Source organism: Hippopotamus amphibius, chromosome X, assembly GCF_030028045.1.
Source record: "Hippopotamus amphibius kiboko isolate mHipAmp2 chromosome X, mHipAmp2.hap2, whole genome shotgun sequence".
Lineage (NCBI taxonomy): Eukaryota > Metazoa > Chordata > Mammalia > Artiodactyla > Hippopotamidae > Hippopotamus > Hippopotamus amphibius.
In genome coordinates, this window is record NC_080203.1 from 30624109 (window position 1) to 30643690 (window position 19582).

General features: G+C 43.0%; 1 long non-coding RNA gene across 2 annotated transcripts in view; it reads right to left on the bottom strand.

The window, feature by feature from the left end:
- Window positions 1-19582, bottom strand: part of LOC130842320 (uncharacterized) — a 166276-nt gene that overhangs the window by 38424 nt on the left and 108270 nt on the right. The window contains exon 2 of one of the 2 annotated variants that reach the window (XR_009050401.1): window positions 15501-15652. The exons of the other annotated variant lie outside the window; for it this stretch is intronic. This is a non-coding gene — a long non-coding RNA (uncharacterized LOC130842320). The remainder of the gene's footprint in view (window positions 1-15500; window positions 15653-19582) is intronic. 2 annotated transcript variants of the gene reach the window in all.

The following is a 19582-nucleotide window of genomic DNA, read 5'->3' on the forward strand; positions in this document are numbered from 1 at the left end:
TAATAGGTCTTCAAATACTGATCTCATTTGATCTTCCAACAACCCTATAAAGTTGGCAGGGCAGGCAGATGAGGAAGTGGATTCTCTGATACATCAAGTTACTAGCTTAAGGACACACTGCTAATTAGAAACTGAGATATTCTGGCCCCTACTTCAATGCTCCGTTACACCAGAGTATCTCCAGGCTGAGGCATTTGGGCTTTAAACTGTGGTGTGGACAGTGGGAGAATCACGGGAATCAATGGACAGGGGAGCAACTAGATAAAGTTAATGTTTTCAGAATCTTTATCTAGGAGATGGCTATTATTACTCTATACTAAGCATAAAATCTGGGTATAGTGACAATATTTGCAATTTCACTGGGTATAGTGACAATATTGCATTTAGTAAATGACAAATGCAAGACAACTTAATCTGATCACTTTACCCTCTAAAATTCACCTTCCAGAGTGGAGAGGGGGTTTAAGACAGCTTAAAGTGCATCTTTATGTGGTGTCCTGGATCTGCTTCAAAATAATCTGGGGCTGGGTGAGGTATAGGTGAAGTAAGATTGGCTCTGAGTTGATCACTGTTGAGCTGAGTGATGGGCATGGAGATTCATGATACCGTTCATCTACTTTTGCATGTTTCTTAGTTTAGGTCCCCTAAAAGCAGGGCCTGAGACAAAGACATGGGTGCTGGTAGTTTATTTGGGAGTCAACTCCAGGGAGCAGGATTAAGGGAGTTGGAAGAACACAATAGAAAAGGTAGAAAATCCTATATAAGAATGTTATTCAGGTCACCACTGTGGGTAATGTGAGCTCAAATCTGCCAGGACAACCTGCCATGCATAGAGAATGCCTCCCAAAATTGACTGCCTAAAGTATGGGAGAAAAACACAGTCATTCATCCATCCTCACTGGTTGTGGGTTACCCAGAGTATGGGGAAAAGTCCTGAGGCAAAAAGTAGAAAGACAAGAGGAGCACATTAAAGATAGGATACTGTCACAGTGAGTTGAGTCTCGGCTTGCATGGAACTGTCCATTAGAGCTGTGGCTAAGATCAGAAATGGATCAAAGATATGCTATGGGAGTATCATCTGCTACAGTACATGTTTGATATTTTCCATGATAGCAAATTAAACAAAAAATAAAGTATATCTTCTTCCATCTTTATCTCATCCAGGAAGGGTAGCCAGAGGGAAGAAGGCCTTCCTCAGTTTGGCCTTGCGTTTGACTACAAGAGCATGAAGGTCTCTGGGGCTTTGGGAATGCCAAATTCAGTTCCTTAGGGCTGAGCTATAAAGAGATACAAATGCATTGTGATTGTGCTGAGAAGTGAGATTACTGCATGTGAGTAGACTGAGAGAGCAGTTGAATGGATGGAGTCTTTTTCCCCTTTGAACTCACCCAGGGATCTGTAGCCGATGTAATTTACAAATGACACTTTCACTGACACCTCTTTTGTCTGCATCCTTGGCGAGGCTTCCTGAGCACTGCACACCCTTAATGGCCCCAGCTGCTCCACACAGCTTGAGACTGAGGGACCTGCCAGTCTAGTCCACCAGCTCTTGGGCCCCAGGAATCATCCTAACGATAGACACGGTAGATGGCCACCCTTATGGTACAGTTGAACCTACCGTACAATTACTCCTGAGGGCTCACTCAGCTAAGTGGGCACTGGCTACCCAACATGCACATTGGCCCCAGGATGCAGAGCTGATGCTTTCTTCAACCCAGGATGACTCTTTAACTGTCTTGTTCCCCCAGCCTTAAAAAGCATCTCAGGAATATCCAACCTAGCCTTTCACCTGGAATAGAGGGACTTACAAAGGAAGGAGATGGAGTCAAGTGTCCCGAACAGGACTCTGGACCAGGATTCTGGCAACAGAAAGGACTCAAAGTTGGTTTTGGCTAGATTTTGCCTAGTACAGTAGAAATAACACTGGCTTGGAACTAAAAGGTCTAAGTTCTTATTCTTTCTGTTTTATTTAGAGGTGGAATACTACAAGGTACAGCCTTACTGGGCCTCAGTTTTCCCTTCTGTCAAATGGGGCAAATTATCTCTGCCTTGCCCAACTCATAGGATTTTGTGAATATTTAATCAAATTATAAACATAAGAGTACTTGGAAGAATATGAGGGGCAAAGAATAGCTGGGGATGACTTTCATTTGAACCATTCCCTCAAAGATAGGCACCAATAATGATAACACTAATAGCTAACACTTAATGAGTAGTAACTATGTCAGGCTCTGTTCTATGTGCATTACATATATTAACCCATTTAATCCTCACAAAAAACCTTATAAGACAGGTACTATTATTATCCCCATTTTACAGATGAAGAAACACAGGAACAAAGTGTTTAAGTTTCTCGCCCAAGATCACACAGCTAGTAAGTGGCAGAGGTGGAATTTGAACACAGTCTAACTTCAGAGCCCACAATCTTAATCTCCACCCTATACTATCAATATATCTACTGAAAACTCCTCATCCCCCCACCCCCACCCTTCTCACCCCCTACTCCACCCAAAAATATGACCGTCACTAGTTATTAATTGATCTTGGAATTAGTATTGAGTCACTTCTTAAGGTTAGCTAACAACTGCAAGTCATTGCCTCCAAGGATCTGTTTCCATGGGTAGGTGTCATCTGGTACACAAGTGGTACTTATTACGCATTTGGCAATTGAGGGAGGGAATGGAAAGTGGAAATGGGTACCCGGCATGAGAGAGAAGGTGGCTGGACTTTGACCACGAGGATGGATTTATTTATCAAATTTACTGAGTTCTCACCATGGAAAGGAGAGTCAGCTGCTAGGGACTGGGACCTGCCTGGTTCTGGGTCCCTACAGGTCCCCTCTCCTCCCAAATGGATCATCTGCCCCCATCAGCAGGCTAAGCCCCACTTGGGTTCTAACTCTCATGCAGACCAGTGGCAGGAAGTCCAAACAAGCCTCTAACAGTGCTCGGGGGTTCACCACCACATCCCATTGGTCCACTCAAGATCTTGGGCCCCAGGACTTCTTTAGGCTTCTGCCTTGTCCCTTAATTTGAGTCCCCAATTGCTGCCCAATTCTGGGAATGGGTTGCTTCACTGAAACCCAGGCCCTCCAAACTTGGGGCCCTTAAATAGCAAAAGTAACAAAAAAAATAATGACAGGCAGCTCTTTCTCAACCTTCAGTCACTTCCCATTTGGGTCAGCATAAAGCCAAGTTCTTTACAATGGCCTCGAAAGCCCTCACAGTCTACCACCTCCTACCTCTCTGACCTCTTCTCCTACTGGCCTCACCGTCATTGGCTCCACTGCAGCCACACTGCTTCCATGCTGTTTTGCCAACACTCCAGGCATGTTCTTGATTCAGGGCTTTGTACTTGCTATGCCCTGCACATGGAACACTATTCCCACAGACTCCTTATGATTTGCAAGGGAAATAACAGTAAGCGTACAGTAGAGAAATGGATAACACCTGGTCGGGTTGATCAGGATTAGCACTACCAGTGAAGGGCAGATAGCTATCACGTGCTTCTGTGATGCCCCGAGAAGGACCCAGCATCACTCAGGTAGTTTTCCAGCTAAGGATGTATCACCTGGATCTAACCATGAGGAAACATCAGACAAACCCAAAATGAGGAATGTCCCTATTTTTTAAAAAGGGCTTTATTCTCCAAAAATGTCAGTGGCATAAAAGACAAAGGCTTTGGAAATATTCCAGATTAAAAGACGCTAAAGAAACATGACAACGAAAAGCAATTCCTGACTCTAGATTGGATCCTGTACTGGAGAGGCAAACAATGCTGCAAAAACACTATTTAATCAACTGAAAAAAATTGGCGTAGTCAGTGGATTAGATAAAATGTTGTATCTGTATTAAATTTACTGAAGCTGATAATTATACTGTGGTTATGTAAGAGAATATTCTTATTCTTAGGAAGTATCCACTGAGGTATTTGGGTTGGCCAAAAAGTTCGTAAGATCTTTTCCATAAGATCTTGTGGAAAAAAACCTAAACAAGCTTTTTGGCCAACCCAATATTAAGAGGCTATGATCACGATGATATATATAACTTACTCCCATATGGTTCAGGACTCCATTAAGAAAATAAAAACTCAAGCCACAGAATGAGAGAAAATATTTGCAATATATAAATCTGATAGAGGACATTTACTCAAAGTACAAAAAGAAAAAGAAAAAATTCAATTAAGACATGGGCATAATATTTGAACAGATAGATACCTCACAAGAGAAGATATATGAATGGCCAACAAGCACATGAAAAGATTCTCAACAAAGAAATGCAGATTAAAACCGTAATGAGATATCACTCCATACCCAATAGAATGGCTAAAATTCAGAAGACTGACAACACCAAATATTGGCAAGTGAAGCTTTCATATATCGCTGGTGGGAATGTGGAAATTGCACCTCTTTAGAAAATTGGCAGTTTCTTACAAAGTTAAATTTACAATTATCTTTTGACCCCAGAATGTCATCCATAGGTACTGCATTAATCTTTCTATGCTGCATAATAAATTACTACAAATTTTGTAGCTGAAAACAACACAAATTTATAATCTCACATTTCTCAAGGTTCAGGAGTCTAGATGTGGCTTAACTGGGTTCTTTCTTCAGAGTCTCACAGGGCTGCAATGAAAGTGTCAACCAGGGTTGCAGTCTCATCTGAGGTTTTGGGTACTCTCCCAAGATTATATGGTTGTCTACAGAATTCATGTCTTTGCAGTTGCATAACTCATGGCTTCTTCCAAGCCAGCAGATTGCCTCTCTATTATAGACTCTCTTTTAAGGGCTCACCTGATTAGGTCAGGCCCACCCAGGATAATCTCCATTTAGTTAACTGAAACTCAACCAGAGACCTTAATTACATCTGAAAAATCTTCACCTTTGCCATAAAATGTGATCTAATCATAGGAGTGATCTCCCATAATATTCACAGTTCCCACCCACATTCAATGGAGGGAATTATACAGGACATGTAGACCAGAGTAGGAATCTTAAGGGCCATCTTAGATTTCTGCTTACCACAGGTACTTACTTAAGAGAAATGTTACACCTTTTGATATTGTACCACAGTTCCTGAATGTTCTGTTCTAGTAGTAGTTCTAGTAGTACTAGTAGTAGTAATTATTTTCTCTTTGCATTTCAGTTTGGTAAGTTTCTATTGACCTGTCTTCACAGTCACTGATTCCTTCCTCAGCTGTCGACTTTGTCAACAAGCCCATTGAAAGCATTCTTCGTTACTGTTTTTTACTTCTAGCATTTCCTTTTGACTCTTACCATCTTCATCTCTCTGCTTGTATTACCCATCTGTTCCTGCATGCTGTCTACTTTTCCCTTTAGAGCCATTCACATATCATAGTTATTTTAAATTCTCTGATGATTCTAATACCTGTGTCATACCTGAGTCTGGTTCTGATGGTTGCTTTGTCTCCTCAGACTTTCTTTTTTCTTGCCTTTTGGCGTACTTTGTAATTTTTTGTTGAACACCAGACATGTTGTGTCAACAGAAACTAAGTAAATAGATTGTTAGTATATTTATGTTTATATGGCTAGGAGTTGGGCTGTGTTTAATGTGTGTTGCAACTATAAGTACCAGGGGCTTCAAATTCCTCCAATGTCCTTACTTTTGTCTCCTCTTGACCTTGGTCTTCCCTATGCATGTCTCCTTAAAGAATTTCTCGGTCTTGCAGCTCTTCTAGCTGTAACCCACTGTTAGTATACTGGAGGCTGGTTGGTGTGTTGGCAGTTTGTGGGGAAAGGGAGCATTCTATAATCTCCTGATTAAGTCTCAGTCTTTTACACACATGTAGAGAACAAACCTGTGGACACGGGGCAGGGGAGAAGTGGGGGGGGGGTGAATTTAGAGATTGGGATTGACATATATACACTAATATGTATAAAATAGGTGATTAATATGAATAAATATCAAATTGTACACTTTAAATATATGCAGTTTATTGTATGTCAATTATATCTCAATAAAACTCTTTTTTAAAAAAAGTCTCAGTCTTTTAGTGGGCTTGCATCTCTAGGATGTGGCCTTCACAAGTATTTCTGTCCCTCCTCCAGCGGCATAGCTGCCTTTCCACCCTGTCCCCAACTCCTTTACCTAGCTGCAGCATTTCCAATCTATTTCCTTAAAACCCTGTCGCTTCTTGACTATTTTGTTCTTTTTTATTTTGTCTTTTTTTTTAAGTTGATAGGAATGCTGGAGCTGGCTGGAATCAGGGTAGAGAGCAATCCCCTTCTCCCAAGTGGGATAAAGTTTCAGTATCACCCAATTGTAGAGGCTTTTCCTGAAAGAGGAGGCCTTTGTCATGGAGCAGGCTTCAGCTGTGTGTTACAATGGCTCCTCCTCCCCTTCCCAAGTCAGGGCCAGGAGGGCATCTTTCTCAGATCCTCACTTTGAGAGCCTGGTGGAGTTCCTAGAGGAAAAACCTATAGACATGTGGGGGTCCCACTTTGACTGTGGCCCCCAGAATTTTCTCATTGTCATGCTGGCCCACACACAGCCTCTAGTAATTTGTCCAAATTACTAGCCAAGTAAGCGATCCTACCACTTATGGAGTCCAGTGATTTCTGCTCCATGTCAGCAAATCTCAAATGCTACATCTTTCTCTATGTACCTGTCTCTGCAGATTTGGGGATGGCAGTTTGCCTTCTGACTTGGTCCAAGAAAAGTCACTAATTTTCAGTTTGTCTAGTTTTTCCTTGTTGTAAGGATGGGAGTAATGATTTCCAATCTCTTTTAACATGTCAGAGCTAAAACCAAAAGTCAGTTCCCTAAGAAAATGAAAATACATGTCTGCACAAAGACTTATACACAAATTGTCACAGTTTTATTCATGACAACCAAAAACTAAAAAAAAAAAGTCCATCAACAAGTGAATGAATTAAAAATGTGATATATCCCGACAATGAACTACTACTCAGCAATAAAAAGGAATTAACTACTGATCCATGCGACAGTATGGATGAATCTCAAACTGCTGAGAGAAGGAAGACAGACGAAACATTACTACGTAATGCATGATTCCATGTATATAAAAGTTTAGGAAATGCAAACTGCTCTGGAGCAACCAAAAGCAGATCAGTGGTTGCCTGAGGCTGGGCAGGGGGCAAAGATTGACAGCAAAAGGGAAGAAGGAAGCTTTTGGATGTGATGGATATGTTCTATATCATGGTCATGGTGCTGGTTTCATAAGTATATTCATATACAAAATTCACTGAACTACACTCTCAATGGGTGCAGTTTATGGTTTGTAAATTGTTACTAAATAAAGTTGATTTTCTAAGTGCTATCTTCAGTACTAGGTAGGCAGAGGTTTTAATCTCAACTCTGCTACTTATCGGCTGTGTGACCATGAGCAAGCCACTTGACCTCTCTGAATCTGTTTCCTCATAAGTAAGATCAATAATACTTAGTATATTTTTCACTAATATTAGATGTAATGATTCACATGAAGCATCTAGTATAGTATATCTGCCACATAGTGAGTTTTCAATAAATAAGAGAGGGAAGATAAAGACAGCAATGATGACAATAACACTGAAACAGTTCTGTCTTGGGTAGTCCCTGTATCCCATTGCCAGACAGGGCAATAAAGTCCCAGCCCTCTGTAGTGCCTATGGTCACTCGCTGTGGCCTCTGTTCTCTTCTAGAACTTCACATACTGTATGGCAAGTGTTAGTTTCCTTTGCCAATAGCTATCAGCATTTATATTCTCCTAATATACACTGCTTCAAAGATTATCTGGTTTTAAAAGGTTGGTTTTTATCACTATTCAACGTCTTAGGTACCCACCATCCTCATGCTAGTCAGAGCCCCCACTATGATACCTTATCTAGGCTTACCTTCTCCAAGAAGCAAGCCTTGCTACAGCCCTTGTCTTACCTACTCAAAACCTGTCTGTCCTATACCCCAGGCCTCCAGGACTTGCTGAGTGATGGGAGTGGATTCAGGAAACCAATGACTGATGATAACATATGCCTTCCCTTCCTAGGAAGCATATTTATATCCTAACAGGGACCTGAAGCCAACCAAGAGACTTGCGGTAAAGATTTTAGGCACATGGTACGCTAGGAAAGGAACTCATTTACTGTGACCCTTGGGTTACACGCTGGATGCTACCTCTAACTCTGGCTAAAATAGTGGCCCAGAGCTGGCCTTCCATTTCCTCTGACTATTCCCCACCATGCTCCATGCTCTATATAATCACATAATCGCATTTCAGAAAGAGACCATCTTGGTGAGATCATCTAATCCAGTGACTCTCAAAGTGTTGTCCCCAGACCAGCCACATCAGTATCACCTGGGAATTTATGGGAATGCAAATTCTTAGACTCCACCTTCTGAATCAGAAACTCTGGGGCTCATGGTTATCAAAGGGGAAAGCTTAGCGGGGGGAGGGAGGAGGGGTAAATTAGGAGTTTGGGATTAGCAGATACACACTACTATGTATAAAATAAACAACAAGGTCCTACTGTATAGCATAGGGAACTATATTCAATATCTTGTAATAAACTATAATGGAAAGGAAAAGAAAAAAAAAGAAACTCTGACGGATGGACCCAAAGATATGTGATTTAAGAAGCCCTCTGGGTGATCCTGATGCATGTGAAAGTTTGAGAAACACTGCACTAGCCCAACATCGCCATTTTACAGATGAGAACATTGAGACCCATGTGTCCAAGATCACCAAATTGATACCTGATAGAATCAGAGCTCTGACCCTCAGTCCAGTGCTCCTTCTAATATACCACGTAGCTCCAGAGACATGCCTGTTGAATACCAATGGAAAGGGCAGTAACCTCTTTCTACTAAGAAAGAGCTTAAAATGTTATTAAGTGTTCCAGTAAACTCAGGATGGTTACCAAACATGTGGGATGAATCAAGTATAGCCACGTGCATTCCCAAGGCCAACAAGAGACTCTTCCTGCTTTTAGCATTAATTTTGTTTCCCTCGACATTAGAGATTCTAAATAACAACCACCTCAGACAAATATTTGTGGTGTTTGGCTTTCTCAGCCTGCTGCAAGCAGTCAGCCAGAAGCAACACATAAAGCACAAAGCACAGGCGTATCCAAATCCTTTCAGAAACAGCAAACAGAGCCACTGAAGCCTAGCTCCCTAGGGCGCTACGAGAAGCAACTAGCACATCTGGCAAGAGAAGCCAACCACACCCCCCCACCTTGCAGAACAGGGTAACTGAGTAGCCAGACCTTTTAAAAGGATCCTGATTAGCGGAGCAGCTGGGGACCCACATACATAGGCAGGGCCAGGCTGGCTTTGATCATGTTGAAATGGATTAATGTATGTGAAAGGATGAGGCTTCAGAAACCATTCACTTTGATGTCTTCAGCACTCCAGTACCATCACCACTACAACAACGATCCAGAAAAATCCTAGATACCGCACATGGGATGGGATCTGAGCAACAGTTTGCATTTTTAGAACAATTACAACTAGGCTTATACCGTCTACCATCATTGAGGCAAAAGAAATTACTCAGGGTCAGATTAGCAGAGAATCCATAAAACCATTCTGTTCATAAATCATCACTGGAGAGGAAGACTGTTGTTCAGAAATTGATAATAGGTTCAAAGTAGGAGAAATGAGGAAGAAGGGACTCTTTGCTCTTTCCCCCTTTTGCCATAAGGATCCTTCCTTTTCTCCAATTTCCTAAATGTGGCTCTACAACTTCCGCTTACACTTTGGTTTTTTTTTTTTTCCTTCTTCCAGCCTTTCTTCTCCATGCCCCACCCACCCTTGTTTCTTAGACTCCCTCTCCTCTAAATGCAGTCCTCATGCTGTCCCAGGCCCAGGCAAGAGCCTGAGATTTGGGTGAGTTCTGCAGGCTGCGCCTCCCTCTCCCGGCAGGTGAGGGGAAGCAGCACCAGTGCTGTTTAGGTGCGGCCCACACAGCCGCCAGGATGTTGGGAATCAGCCTGCCTGGGGCCCTAGCAGGGCCTCTTTGCATCCATTCAGCAGGAAGGCCTCCTAAATAGCACAGACAGCTGTGCCTCTCCATGTCTACGCAGGCCCTATGGGCACTTGCAGCTTCTGTCCACATTAGGCCCCACCCCACACGATGCTAATCTTGGGGCTACACTGGGCCATGTTCTGACGAACTCCTAGGCAGACAGGTATAGAAATGGCCATTGTCACCATCTCTGCCATGCACCCCCAGAACTGCACTCCTGTCATACTTTCCATAAGTACAGAGCCCCAGAGCCTCCGTGCAATGAGAGCTGCTCTCTTCCTGTCAGTCTTCCCACCCCCTACTCCCCCACACACACACCTGGATTTTACGCCATCTTCCCTTCCTCCTAATCTAGGTTTTATTCCTCAGCTCCCCAGTGCTTGCTCTCAGCGTGCCCTTGTGACTCTATCAGCACCCGCTGGGGCTGAATTATAACCCCCTCCCCCACCTCCTGTTTCTTTTCTCACACCTCACTTTTTTCCATCCCCTCCCTCTTTTACTTTCATCCCTGCTCTCTAAACTCTTCTCCCTCCCTCCCTTCCATACCTTCCTTTTCCTTTTCTGAATCCCTTCCCCCACCATAATTATGGCACATTTAGTGTCTACATGAATGAGACAGAACAATCACTCTGTGAACAGTATCTGGGGACTGAAGTGTCTCCTTATGACCTTGACCATTTTACACAACCAGTTTTCAAAGAAGATGGATTAATCAAGGTTGATTTGAACCTGCTGCCCCCTGTCACAGTCTCTGAAGATGACCTTCCCATCGCAACAATTTTCCATTTTAACAGAGGCTGTCAGGGATGAGGATGTTGAGACAGTCAAATGCTCTCTGCTTCCCTCCAGCCACCAAAAAGCAATTTTTGCTAACGCTGGTGAGGATTACATTAAAATTGTGTAAAAGAAAGGCATGACCTCATTTTTTTTTTTTTTTTGTCTCCTGGTGCTCAGCAGGGCTGTGAGGGTGCTCTCTCCCACCAGCTCTAGGTGCCCAGGCTGACCTGAATTGTGAAAGGCTCAGGGGTTGAGCGGAAAGGAGGGTATTCACTCTGGATCACGGTAATCCATTACCACTGCTTGAGCCTAAAACCTCACTGACCCAATCTCTCCCAAACCATTGTTCCTGCTTCTTAGAATTCAGGCTAACCTCCCATTTCAGATCTTCAGAAGGGGAAAGGCTGGCTCAGATTGATACAAAGTTTAAATTGGTGATTCCCAACTGATTCTGATCAATGTGGGATGGGGAGGGATCTGTGAATTTAAAAGGGCTCCCCAGATGAATGAGCCAATATATCCCAAACAGCCACCCTTCCAGCACTGTAACTTGCCTTCTTAATTGAAAGAACAGGGTATGATTTTAATTGCCCTCCTCCCCACCAATCATTGCCAGGTAGAAGGCCTCAGGAGGCCTCTCTAGGGACAAATGATAAAGCAAAGATCCCCTAAATACATAGAGTCACTTTTAAAACCAAAAATATTCCACTTGCATATTGTACTCCTAAGTAAAACTATTAGCCCTACCAGTGGAAGTGTCAACAGAACTATAAGGCACTGATTTGCTACTAGATCTTTTATGTGACCTTGTGTTCTTCGACAAGAATGCCTGAAAATGGCATTCCCCAAATTTCTAGTAAAAGAGATCGACCACACAGGTACATTTTGTTTTCAGTAGAAAAAAAATCTCCCAGCATTTTCAAATAGCTCCTTAAGTCCAAGAAAACCTTCATCAAATCAGCTCTCCATTTGCACAAAATCTTCTCTATTTAAAACTACCAGTGAGCCTGCTATATTCAAAATGGATAACCAACAAGGACCTACTGTATAACACAGGGAACTCTGCTCAATATTATGTAACAACCTAAATGGGAAAAGAATTTGAAAAAGGATAGATACATGTATATGTATAACTGAATCACTTTGTTGTACACCTGAAACTATCACAACATTGTTAATCAACTATACTCCAATATAAAATAAAAAGTTAAAAAAAAAAAACTAGCAGTGGGCAAACTGACCATAGGTTCTGGTCCTTGGCTCTGATAGGATAATTTGCCCAAAGGATTATGTACAGTGCACAGCTGGGGCTTTTGCAGCCAAGGAAGGTAAATTACGGCTCTTATTTCCAAACACTGACCTCCCTACTTGGGATAGGATTCTCTCCTAACTTCTTTGTGCATTAAGTCAGCTTGTTCTTTCATCACCGTGTATTCCATCATTCACTCAAATATTTATAGAATGCCTACTATTTGCCAGTCTATTGGCTGGGTGCCCATGAGAGTACAGCAGTGAGAAAGGTAGTTGCACAATGTGTTCCCTCAAAGAGTTCACCATCCAGCATTCTCCTGGGTCATACTGATTCTTGACTCAGACTCCTTTCCTAAGTCCCTTACTTGAAGCAGGTGTTCCTACCCTGCTCCTTGAAGCAACTGAGGGCATTGAATCCAGTCCACAGGGCTCTCTTGCCTTAACCCCATGCCTGAGACCCAAGGCCTAGACAGAAGGATCTTGATAGGGAAGCAAAGAGGCCAGACAGGTCACCATTAACCCCTTGATCTGGACCTATCTTTTGCCCAGTCATGATCTATCCATACCCAGATTCTTGAAACCCACATCACAGGAATCTGATGGCCAAGTCTGTGATTGTTCCTTTGTTCCTGTGTTCCTTGACACTACCCAGTCAGTGGACTTGTATGGAGCTTTGCACATTCAAATTAGTAGTGTGGTCGTATCACCCTGAAATTGATGTCTCAGACTTGTAGGTAGAATAGAGGTAGAGACTTCACTCAAAACCTGTATCAGTCAGGGTCCCAGCAGGAAGTAGATGGCACACTCAAAATGGGTATTTTGGAGAGTAAAGGTTAATAAATGGACAATTTATAAAGGTGGGGGTGACGTGCCCAGGGCTGGTAACAGGAGTGGGGGATACCTTTACCACTTCTAGGCCTGACTAAAGGTGCTCAGGCCTTTGATGTCATCCCTGCAGGTCAGCCTCCCCTCCCAAGGCAGAGTACAGGGTAGAGAAGCATGGAGAGAGGATCTGAAGGGGCAGATGGAAGCTATCCAGCACAGAAATTCTCATTCAAATTTTGCAGGAATTCAGACCAGAGTTGAGATCAGTGTCTTGTGCTTTGACCTGTGAAAACTGGCTTTGGTAAGCAAATGAGTAGGATAAACTAAATGGCAAGGAGAGCTTTTATACTTTTTGAAAAGAAGTAAACATTTTCAGACATTTTTAAACTAGGGAAGAATCTACTTGCATAGAACAATGAATGATTTTTCTTATCTATTTATTAAAATAGGTTCTCACTCTGCCACTTTGGTAATATTAGCCCCTGTTACCAACTGTGAGTGAAAGGAATGAAACTGTATGTATTGAAAAGAGCCTGAATTTCAAATTTATACCTAATTCATGTTGGTTTCCTTGCACCACTGTCCACCACCCCACCAACAACCCCTCTGCAAAAAATAAAAATTAGGTATACCAAATCAAGGAGCTTTACCACTTATAGTAACATTATAACGCTATTATCAATGAACTAAACATTGCTTTTCCACAGTCCACTAGAAGAGCCTAATAACAAGAAAACAAGCTTATGTTGGGCTTTTATTTTTAAAAATTAATAATAATAAATGGACCTCATTCCCAGGCCTTCCGCTGCAGAGCCCGGGCCCCTGAGCTTCCTCCCTGCCTGCATCACTGACCCTAAGCATCTCCCAGGTGGCTGGTGTGGTAGCACTGAGACCCTGTCTCAAGCCCAGGCAGGGTCCATGAGGGACACACACTGATAGGCTGATCCTCAGTATCAGACATGCTCAGCCATTTACCAGTTGTGCCACCTTGGGTGAGTAATTTCTCTGTCTCAGTTTCCTCAACTTTAAAATGGGGATAATGATAACCTCAATTTCATCAGTTGTTGCGGGGATTAAATAAGACAATGTCTGTAAAGTACCTAGCACAGTGCCTGGCACATGATAAGCGCGTAGTAAATCCCATTATTTTTAGACTCAGAGACAAGAACTAATGTGCAAAAAAAAAAAAGGAGAAAAAAGCACGGGTGAGGAGTGGGTTACGTTTCCATCAACTAGAATGCTACATTGTCCAGATTCCCCTTCCCCAAGGGGTCCCATTAAGTCCACATTTATGATATTGATTTTTCCCAGCGCAATGAACACTTTACATGTTAAGCATCTCTATTGCCCGTTGCTGCTTCACAGGTGGCGCTATAATAAAATCTCCACTCACATCAATGCAGAAGTCTTTATCTCTCTGTCAAAAGCGGGAGGTAAAGCAGGATAAGAGACCTAGGTCATTGCAGGAAAAAAAAAATGTGTCTAGGTATCCTCAAGGAATAGGTTGGGAGGGAATCTGAGGTGGAATAAGAGACAAAAGAGGAAGAGAAATTGCCATGATGTGTTTTTTTGGCTTTTAATCCAAACAAGCCACATCTGCAAATGTTAGGCACACTGTCATATCTGATTTATTTCTCCATTTAACCTTGTGGCACAAAGTCCCACAAAGTCACAAACTCCCCCCGTGACTGCCATTCCCACAAGGGGAGACAATAAGGGGCGACAAGAACATCCAGACACATCCGAATACTCCCCCCGACCCCCCACACAGCCTCCCTCTTTCCATCCTTGCCCCTCATAGTCTAGCCTCCCCACAGCAGCCAGAGTGAACTTCGTAAGTCAGATCATGCCACTCCTCTGCTCAAAACCATCTAATGTCTTTTCATCTCAAAGTAAAAATCTAGTCTTACAAGGTCCTGAGCAACATGCACACCTGCTACCACTGCTACCATTAGCTTTCTATCTACCACTCTCCCCCTTACTTCCCTCTGGCCATACTAGGCTCCTTGTTTTTCCTAGAACACCAAGCACACTCCTGACTTGAGCTCTTTGCACTGGCTATTCTTTCAGCCAAGAAGACTCTTTCTGCAGAAATCTGCATGGCTAACCCCAGGAACTTCTTTCAGTTCTCCCTTAATTGTCCCTTTTGCCATGAAGTTTTCCTTGACCATCGCTGCGGACTAAATGTTTGTGTCCCCCCAAAATTCATATGTTGAAATTCTAACTCCCACTGTGATGATATTGAGGTGGGGCCTCCGGGAGGTGATTAGATCCTGAGGATAGAGCCCTCATGAATGGGATTAGTGCCCTTATAAGAGAGACCCCAGAGTGCTCTCTCACTCCTTCTGCCGTGTGAGGCCACAGGGAGAAGACAGCCATCTCTGAACTAGGAAGCAGGCTCTCACCAGACACCAAATCTGCTGGCACCTTGATCTTGGACTTTGCAGCCCCCAGAACTGTGAGAAATAAGTGTTTGTTGTTTAAGCCACCGGGTCTATGGTATTTCTGTTACAGTAGCCTGAACAGACTAAAACAATCACCCTAATTTAAAGTGCCTCGCACATCACTCCTGGTACATTCCCTCCTAACTTTATTTTCCTCCATTGTACTTACCATCATTTAACATTATACACATATTATATATATATAATTATCTTATTTATTACCTGTCTTTCCCATGAAAACATAAACTCCATGAGGGTAGGGATCTTTGTCACTTTTGTTCATGGCTGTATTCCCAGGACCTAGAACAGTGCCTGGTACATGATAAGACAATACAGGCATAGCTAGGAGATATTGTGGGTTTGGTTCCAGACCACTGCAATAAAGCAAATATTGCAATAAAGTCAGTCACGTGCATTTTCTTGTGCCCCTTTGCACACAGAAGTTATGTTTACAGTATACTGTACTCTATTAAGTGTGCAATATCATTATGTCTACAAAACAATGTACATACCTTAATTTAAAAACACTTTGTTGCTAAAAAATGCTAACCATCATCTGAGCCTTCAGCAAGTTGTAATGTTTTTGCAACAGTAACAAAGATCACTGATTACAGATCACCATAATAAATATAATAATAATGGGAAAGTTTGAAATATTGTGAGAACTACCAAAATGTAACACAGAGACACGAAGTGAGCAAATGCTGTTGGAAAACGGCACCAATAGACTTGTTTGATGCAGGGTTGCCATAAACCTCCAATTTGTTAAAAAAAAAAAAAAACCCACAATATCTGCAAAGCACAATAAAATGATGTATGCCTATATTTGTGGAATGAGCAAATTCACACATAGTTTAAAGCAGTGATTCTCAGCCCTGACTCTACTTTAGAATCACCTGGGTAGGGTGCTTTTAAAACCTGCTAATACCAGTTAAATCAGAATCTCTGTGAGTAGGGCCCAGGAATCTGTTTTAAAACTAACCAGGGTATCCTAGTGTGCAGCCACCATTACCCCCTGCTTCCAAAAGTCAAATAACTCTTTATGTCTTATGAGTAATGGCAATTTCTGGGACAACACCTCAGCAGAGGGAACCACTTGCACCCCTCTTAGCTCAATAAGGAAACAATCTGGATGAAATCAGGTTCAAATGACCATTAACGGGAAAAAAACCAACAGGGGCAGCCAGTGGAGTATGTGGAAGGCAGAGGTGTGGGGCGTGATTAAGGGTTAAGAGGTGAGATAGAGGCCATGCCTGTGAGGACCTGTGCCTCCATGGGGTCAACATGGGTCTGGGAGCTGGTTTTCAGTTTCACAAATTAACAAACTGTATTTTGTCAGCCCATTCAGGAGGGAATATTCTTGAGGAATTAACTCCCATTCACCAAACTCACAAGAGATCGATGACACATGCTGCATCATCATGCAGCCACAAGACTAACTCGGGGTCCGTAGCCATGACAGAGAGGAGGGCCACACAGAGATGCAATGCTGGATGTCTAAGTTCTAACTGTGGGGAAGGGTGAGAAGGCAATCTGAAAGGGGGCACTGGCAGGTAGGCGCTTCTCAAGAGAAACATGCCATGTGGTAGCTATCTGTAGCTACTATACATAGAGCCTCTGCTTTGCCCAGATTTTTAACACTGTTTTTAACAAGTGCTTAGAGGGGCCAAACACCTGCCAGTGAGAGGAAAGGGGGAGCATCAAATAGAGAAAAATAAGTTTGCATTTCTCACTGAAAAGCAGCAGTAGAAAAAAATGCATGACGGGGCAACAAGAAGTTTAACAACAACCACCATGTTGAATGAGACATAAATTATCTCATTTAATCCTCCCAATAGTGTTGTGAAGGAGGTACTATTCTTATTCACTCTATAAGGAAGAAACTAAGGCTCAGAGAGTTAGTTTGCCCAAGATCACACAGCCAGTATGTAGTAGAGCTAAGGTTCAAGCCCTCTAGAACCCATGCCTTAAACCCAGGGTACATGAGACTCACCTGGAGAGCTTGTTCAAAATGCTAACTGTGGGGACCCAGCCCCAGAGATTCTGATGTGGAGGGTCTGAGAGGGGGCCCACTAATCTGCATGTTATAAGCCCCACTCCTCCTGTGCCTGGGGAATGATGGTCCAAGTAGTCCTTTTTGAGGCCTCACAGCTCTTCTCTTTGTATGAAGCCCTTGGGCAAGGAAGCTGCCCGCTCCCTTTTCACAGCACATCCAACCTAGACTTTCAAAGAGGCTTAAACGATGATTCTCTTGTGTTCTTTGATCCTCTTCCACTTCCTGGAGTTGCTTGATGAGTTCAAAGACCCTTCACAGTGAGCTCAGATCTGGGACAAAATGCGCAAGTGTCTTTGAGTGAAGCATCTATCCCAGCTGGCTCATATCCCAAGAGAAGGGGATGAACTCTCCCCAGCAGGAGGCCCCCAAATTAGGGAGGGGTGACAAGCAGCTCTGCTGCAGATTAAGTCACCCTGAACATCTTTAAGAACAGAGCATCTGTTTGGCCTTGAATTGGTTTTATTTGGTCTCTGATGGTTTCTTGCTCTGCAGCCCTCTCTGCATAAATCCCAGAAGAAAGAGAAGCAAACACTGGATCCAGGAGACCAGCTTGCTGTGGTGAGTGCAGGAGCCTTCCTAGCTGCTGGGAGCCTGGGCCCCACTGCCTCTGGTGGGAGGGGTTTCCATTCTCTGGCCAGAAAGCTGTTATTTTCCCAACCACAGTGAAATCACCTGCATTTGGATTTAATTCTGCTTTGGCCCTCCTTCAACACACAGTTCTCACCCTCAGCTCCTCAGAAAGCCAGTCCTGACCCCAGCTCTCCCCTTCAGCTTCTCCCCCTCTCCATTCCCTCAGGCCAGGTTTCTGGAGAAAGTCAAGGTAAGATCCTCCGTGGCTTGGTAGCTGTGAGTAGCACAGACATATATATAGTACCAACTGTAAAATAGATAGCCAGTGGGAAGTTGTTGTATAACAAAGGGAGTCCAACTCGAGGATGGAAGATGCCTTAGAGGACTGGGACGGGGAGGGTGGGGGGGACTCGAGGGAGGGTGGGGGGGGAGTTGAGGGAGGGAGGGAATACGGGGATATGTGTATAAAAACAGATGATTGAACTTGGTGTACCCCTCACAAAATAATAAATAAAAAAAAATGGTGCCGCCAATTCCACTCCTTCACAAAGGATGAAAACATTCAGAAATAGCACAGAGGACTCAAAACACCACTCTGACACTTTGTATAAAAGTTACTTTAATCTTTCTGAACCTGTTTCCTTGTATACCAAAAAGGAATAATAACACCTATTATGCTGGAGTAAGATGAGGATTACATTCTTAAAACTGATTATTAAAGTGCCTGGCACATCGGGGCTCAGTAATAATAATTGCAATAATAAATAGCTAACATTCATTGAATATTTATTGCATGCCAGGCACTTTCCTATTTGCCACACTTGGATTAATTTATTTATATTACAAGAACCCTCTGAAATAAATACCTTGTCTTGTGCCCATTTTACAGATGAGGAAACAGGTTCAGAGCAGTGAAGCAAATTGCTCAAGGTCACAACATGAGTTTGAATCAGAGCTGACATTCACACCAGGTCTGTGACTCCAAAGCCTGCTGCTGCTGTCATTGTCATTTGTGTGCAATACACTTGGATAGTATGAGGACCACAAATTATGCAGGGGGATTGTCCCCATTAAGTTCATAGTCTAGATCAGATACGGAAGCAAGGCATATGCAGTAAAGAGAAATTAATACAAGGTAGCCCTGCCAAGTACCCAAGTGCAGTTCAGAAATGCAAAGAGGGGAGGATATTGGGAGACATTCTTCCATGGGTCTCTTGTGCTCCTGTATTTGTTGCTGGCCATGCTAAGAATACAAAGCCCTAAGTGCTCTTTATCTGGGACATTTCTCAGGGTTATGTTTGCAGTGAGTAATCTTGAGGGATGAATTAATGTTATCCTCTGAGACAAAGAGTAGGCACACTTACTGCCTGCTACAAAATGCTGGGTTCCCCAAGCTCAGTGTCGCTCAGCCGCGATATAAACCCAATATGTATAAAGCATGCATCTGCATCCCTCTGTGTTGCCCTGTGAGACTTGGGGATATGGGGAACGGATGCAAACGTGTTGATGTTCATGCTACTTGCTGTGCTGTCAGTCATACAGTCTGTTGTCTCTGATCCAGGAGTCTTGTGTTTCCTTCCAGCACCCACAAAACAATAACAGGCTAAATTATGAGCTTGTAAGTAGGGTAAAATCAAATCCCAGACATGATGAAAGATACAATCTATTGAGAAGCTGT